Raw genomic sequence first — 6,270 nt, 5'->3', positions numbered from 1 at the left:
ATATGAGAACTAAATAATGTAAAGGAAAATGACTGACACAACCAACGAGACAATCATTACGTGTAAGGAATATGCCATACGGGGAGGCGAGGCTCGAAATTTAAGTTGCGTGGCTGCTCTCCTACCTACGGCACTGGTTAAGGGAAAAGCGCCATGCACGCAAACATACAGCACAACAGCACACATATGTTGTGTAGAACTGCGTCTACAAAAACCGCATTCGGTCATCACTACATAAGCTCTTATAAGAAGTAATAAGTAGTGAAACTTCCTGGCGGATTAAAACTGTGTGCCCGACCGAGACTCGAACTCGGTACCTTTGCCTTTCGCGGGCAAGCGCTCTACCATCCGCCAGGAAGTTTCATATCAGCGCACACTCCGCTGCAGAGTGAAAATCTCATTCTGGAAACATCCCCCAGGCTGTGGCTAAGCCATGTCTCCGCAATATCCTTTCTTTCAGGAGTGCTAGTTCTGCAAGGTTCGCAGGAGAGCTTCTGTAAAGTTTGGAAGGTAGGAGACGAGGTACTGGCAGAAGTAAAGCTGTGAGTACCGGGCGTGAGTCGTGCTTCGGTAGCTCAGATGGTAGAGCGCTTGCCCGCGAAAGGCAAAGGTCCCGAGTTCGAGTCTCGGTCGGGCACACAGTTTTAATCCGCCAGGAAGTTTCATATCAGCGCACACTCCCCTGCAGAGTGAAAATCTCATTCTAGTAATAAGTAGTGTTTGGAGACAAACACATACACACAGAGTCACTCATGATGTACTTCATTTAGTAACATAAGACAAATCTCTATGCCATTTCAGGTGGGACAGGCTCGATGTTTCTGCCGACGCCTTCCCACCTAGAATAGCACAACAGAAACCATATGTTATTTCTCACATTTTGTTTTCACAGTAAACGAAAATTTTAAGTTGGTCCCTTTCCCATTTTGCTGTTATTTACTTGTAAATTTGTATCATTTATAATTTTAACACGGTTTCCCAAAAGTAATGAAATGTTCTTTCTAAAACATGGCCATTGCCCTTGTTTACTGTTCAAATCAAATTTTGCTGGTAATGTGGAATAATGCACTATAACACGTAAGACTTTATTACGTACGATGTGCTTTTTGAAATATCAGGCATCAGATCTTTAAATATGCACTAAAAGAAATGAAATGAAAATTGAAATGCATATTTTCAGCTGTATGAAATATTATCAGGGAATGCTTCATTCTTAACCCTTCCCCCCCCCCCCCCCCCACTCCCATTTCCCTGCATAGAGGAACTAGCTTGTCTTTATTCTGCAGTTGATTAACACGCAGGAACCCAAATAATACTAATATTCGAAATGAGAAGCACCAATACCTCGCGTGAAAAGAAACAATTCATTGTTTTACATTCAGTAAGTGTATGCATATTTGCTTTCAGTTTAAGGAGATTGTAATGCAGATTGAATGTTTGTGTATCTATTCCCACAATATACGCATACTGATATTACAAACGTGACTGAGAACATCAACTTCATGAAGCGCTTCTGCCAAATCTACGCTGCAGCCAGTAAATTTCGAAGGACAATGTCGGTGGCGAATGTGAAAAATAGTCGCAGGCACCACGAGACCAGGAAAGACATGTATCAGACGCCTGACGCCTCTTGTACTTTCTTTTTTCATTATTTATTTCGTGCCTGCAGAAAACTTGACGTGCGCCACAGTAGCTTGTAGCGCGGCGGGAAAGAAACAGAGTACATGTCGCGAGTGATAGACGGTTGTGAATTGACGTTGTGTAAAGGATTGCTATGAATACTGCAAGTACCACAGAAAGCTATGTTTGAATGGATAAAGTACCTGGGTGTTCAGCAAGTACGATGAAATTCCCTGGCTGTTAGGTCTGATTAAAGGAGAGGGAAAGAAACACAGGTGACGAGTATTGAGCAGTCGATAACGAATCTATGTAAACATGCTACACGAACATGCTAGAGCTATAGAAATCGATGTCTATACGAAGCGTGACCTGGGTTGCCATGAACAGGACAAAACACTCACCGTATAGCTTTTTAGTGACCAGAAGTAATAAAGCTACACAAGGTGACCATTCTGTTTGTAGCATTAGCAGGAGGAATATTAATTGTATGGAATTTCAACACTGCGTTTGGAGAAGGACCAGAAACGTTCCTCAATATTACTGTTTCTTTTTTATTGGTATTCTGGAGATATCCGTACAACTACATCAACAGTAGAATGTCAGTTAGTATGATATAAACGTAAGGACGACACCCAGTCCCCTGACGGAGATAATCTCCGACCCGTTCGGGAATCGAAACCGGGCCCTTTCCGGCCATCAAACTGCCACGCTGATGGGGCAGCTACACAGGCGGACAACTATTTACTTGGTTTTATGTTTTAATTGCTTAACACTTGCGTTAATGATGGCAAGAATATACCGTATTTCTTTCATTTTCCAAAAGATTACCTGAGAGGTTTTCGTGGGCTTAAAAGAGGGATATTTCGTGGTTCAAATGGTTCTGAGTACTAAGGCACTTAACGTCTGAGGTCATCAGTCCCCTAGAACTTAGAACTACTTAGACCTAACTAACCTAAGGACGTCACACACATCCATGCCCGAGGCAGGATTCGTACCTGCGACCGTAGCAGTCGCGCGGTCCCAGACTATAGTGCCTAGAACCGCTCGGCCGCACTGGCCGGCATGATGTAACATTTATGCACTTTAAACTGTCCCCACAACTTCACACCTAAGCATTCTGTGTATTTGATGCTGTTACCTACTATACATTGAGCTATCTGTCAGCTAGACACCTTGTTTTGTTACAAAAGCTCTATGTGTTCATACCACCGCAAACCACGAGTTCATTTTAAAAAATGGAACAATTGTATTAATTTTCTAAAATACAGTGCATCTAAGTCAGCCAAGCGCAGTCCTGTAACACATTTATAGATCTGACAAGAACGTAGAGAGTACAAATGCGTCAACTATAGCAGTTTTTTTTACTTTTGACAGGAAAGTTTGTGGGACGTTGGGAGTATAGCTGACGTTGTGGCACGAATTTCAGTGTACACTGTCGGTCCTATAAAGGTGTTATGGAACTGAATGTATCTTATGCAGATCTGCCATTTTGCCGTCAAAAACACCATTCACCCACATTGTTTTGTGTTAGTGCTTTTTAATTTTTTCTAACAGGGGCTTTCAGTAAGAAGTGCAACTCATATTTTGCTGTAAGTAGGTTGGTTTTCCGCAGGATTACAATAAACAATAATATCCCCAACACTTTTAGCTATAAAACACTTTTTCTTTCAACAAATCTCAGTTCAATGAGATGACCTTACGCCACATTACTGAGAGGGCCTATGTTCCGTATGTCACCACTTCACTGGTCGTTGGAGCCAAAGTCTTGCTGCATCCTTCAATGGGCCAAACAGTTGGGAGTCGGAAGCTACGAGAAGCGGGCTGTAGGATGGATGAGGAAGACTAGCACAATGAAGTTTCGTGAACTCGTCTCGGGTGCGCAGATTTGTGTGAGGCTTTGTGTTGATACGGAGAAGAAGAAGTTCGTTTGCTTTTTGTGGCGACGGACGCGCCGAAGTCTTTTCTTCAATTTGACAACTGTGTGCGGTCGGCCAGCACGCGAGAGATCGGACAGGCTGGCGCGACCTTGTTGAGAGGATCACAGACGCATCGCCCAACGACTCACCATGCTTTTGTTCTTCACAACGACCCTGTAGACTTCTGCAAGCCATTTTGACTACCTGCGATGCTCTGGTTTTGCGCCAAAAGACTCTCAAACATAGCTTTCAGCTTGTAAAGCACCTCCGTTATAAACGCCATTCTGAAGGCTATGTATGGCACCACCACCTATAGGAACTTCATGAAACTATAAGGCAGAAGCAAGAATATTGCGCGATGTCCCGCAACAAATTCCACATTTTTTCCAGTCGAAACCGGCAGGCTGCGCTAGACTACTTATTGAAAGATCCTCGTAATATATTGTTCCAGAGATGTTCGGTAGAGTAACTTCTGAAAGCATAGGACTTCTTTCTCCTTCATACACACACACTGCCCAGCAGCACGCACGCAATTTTAAACCGTGTGATCAATTTACTAGGCACCACTTCCTTCCTCTAGAACAATTTTCTCGTGACATCTAAATTAGTACAGTTCTTTCAGACCGCAGACTTAGGTGGCATATAAATTACTCTGACGTACGTGTGTCGTAGTACAGTGGAAGAGCACGCTAGGGTGTTGGAAGCGAGACGCGCATGTCGGTTGTACGACGGCGAGTGGCGAACTGCACTTAGGACAGCGTGCAAGCAGAGTGCTGGTGGAAACTGTGTACAAAAGTTGGCCACGTAGAGTGCTGTGCGCAGTGCAGTCGCTTGCGTAACAACAGGTGGCGAACTACACAGCGGAGCCGGCAGCCGTACATTCGCTGCCTTGCCACTCCTAAGTGCAGCGTGTGTAGAGTACCAGGACGCCGGTTTTAATTTGTTCGCTTCTAAATGCGCTACAGCAGCGGTGTCGTAGAGCCCGTGCGAACTAAGTGGACAAACGAATGCGTCCCGCGTGATTCAACTACAAGGAGGTCTCATCAGCAAACATGGCGCGCGCCAACGTGCGGACGTATTCGCAGTTCATCTCTTACTTTTCGCGGTCTCTCGCAAACAGTCCTTGTGACGCAGCGGTTAATGAAGCAGGCGACAAACGGTGAGCTGCGGGAGCGTTTCTACGGCCACACATGGTGTGTGTGTGTGCGCTAGTCAGTGCTGCGGCTGATAGCGCATGAGGTTGGGGGGTGACGGCACTGGGGACCGGTGTGGCACGTAAAGCCATACCTGCCCCAATCACGCCGCAAAATGCGAACATGGCGGACCTTGGAACTGATGTACTCTTCAATGACCCACAAATCACCCGCTCTGTCAGTACGTCCTAAACAGGTCTTGGCATAACTGAAGAGTCCACCGACATAAAATGTGTAAGACAGCACAGATGGGCGTGTGTTCAGCGCAAGGCAGAGGCTCAAGGTGAGTATATGTGTGTGGAGAACATATAAGACTTCCGTCCGCTACTGTTATTCTGTAACCTATAATCTGGAGGCAGTTCGTATAATGAAATTATTTTTACTAAAGCAATCACAGTATAATGAAGCAGAGAAGTTTTACTCTCTGAAAGGAATTTTGTTGTGTTGACCGTGATGTACCTAACGGAGGTGTCTTATCGGAAGTGAAAGTCAGAATTACGTATATATATTTAAACAGTAACAAACAATAATTTACCTATCCACAGTGTCCAAATCATAATTCAAACGGTCGCCAGCCGAAATAGACAGAAGAATGAGTAACATTCTTGTTCAAGAAACTGATAATAAGTTACTTCAATGGGCAAACACGAGAGTGCAATGAACTCTGGCACCTGCATATGTTCACGTTAAGGTCGGAGCTGACCGAGCAGAACAAACTATTTGCATAAATATAACATATAACTATACACACTATTATCATGAGGACTTTGACAAACTGAATGGTCTCAATAACGGTACTATTAATATTCGCTGTAGAATCATAAACTGGACATAGGTTCAGTATTACTTTTCAAACAAGAGATTATATGAGAAAGATAAAACATATAAAACGAAACTTCCTGGCAGATTAAAACTGTATGCCCGACCGAGACTCGAACTCGGGACCTTTGCCTTTCGCGGGCAAGTGCTCTACCAACTGAGCTACCGAAGCACGACTCACGCCCGGTACTCACAGCTTTACTTCTGCCAGTACCTCGTCTCCTACCTTCCAAACTTTACAGAAGCTCTCCTGCGAACCTTGCAGAACTAGCACTCCTGAAAGAAAGGATATTGCGGAGACATGGCTTAGCCACAGCCTGGGGGATGTTTCCTGAACGAGATTTTCACTCTGCAGCGGAGTGTGCACTGATATGAAACTTCCTGGCAGATTAAAACTGTGTGCCCGACCGAGACTCGAACTCGGGACCTTTGCCTTTCGCAGGCAAGTGCTCTTCCAACTGAGCTACCGAAGCACGACTCAGGCTCGGTGCTCACAGCTTTACTTCTGCCAGTACCTCGTCTCCTACCTTCCAAACTTTACAGAAACTCTCCTGCGAACCTTGCAGAACTAGCATATAATTTGCTCATATTGTACATATTGCAGAGATTACACTTTCTATACTCTAAAAGACATCAAAGATTTTTAACAGAAAAAAGAACAGACACTGTCATGGTATCGATTCAATCCAGCAACATTTGCAGAAACTCAATGTTATATCATT

General features: G+C 44.3%; 1 non-coding gene across 1 annotated transcript; it reads right to left on the bottom strand.

Annotated features, from left to right (window-relative positions):
- Window positions 1-5,646: 5,646 nt before the first annotated feature.
- Window positions 5,647-5,721, bottom strand: Trnas-cga. Its single transcript has one exon. It is a non-coding gene; the product is annotated as a tRNA-Ser (tRNA).
- Window positions 5,722-6,270: the final 549 nt, after the last annotated feature.

Source organism: Schistocerca americana, chromosome 4 (genome assembly GCF_021461395.2).
Source record: "Schistocerca americana isolate TAMUIC-IGC-003095 chromosome 4, iqSchAmer2.1, whole genome shotgun sequence".
NCBI classification, from domain to species: Eukaryota; Metazoa; Arthropoda; class Insecta; order Orthoptera; family Acrididae; genus Schistocerca; species Schistocerca americana.
The sequence above is the reverse complement of the archived record's forward strand: the minus strand, read 5'-3'. Positions and strand labels throughout refer to the sequence as shown.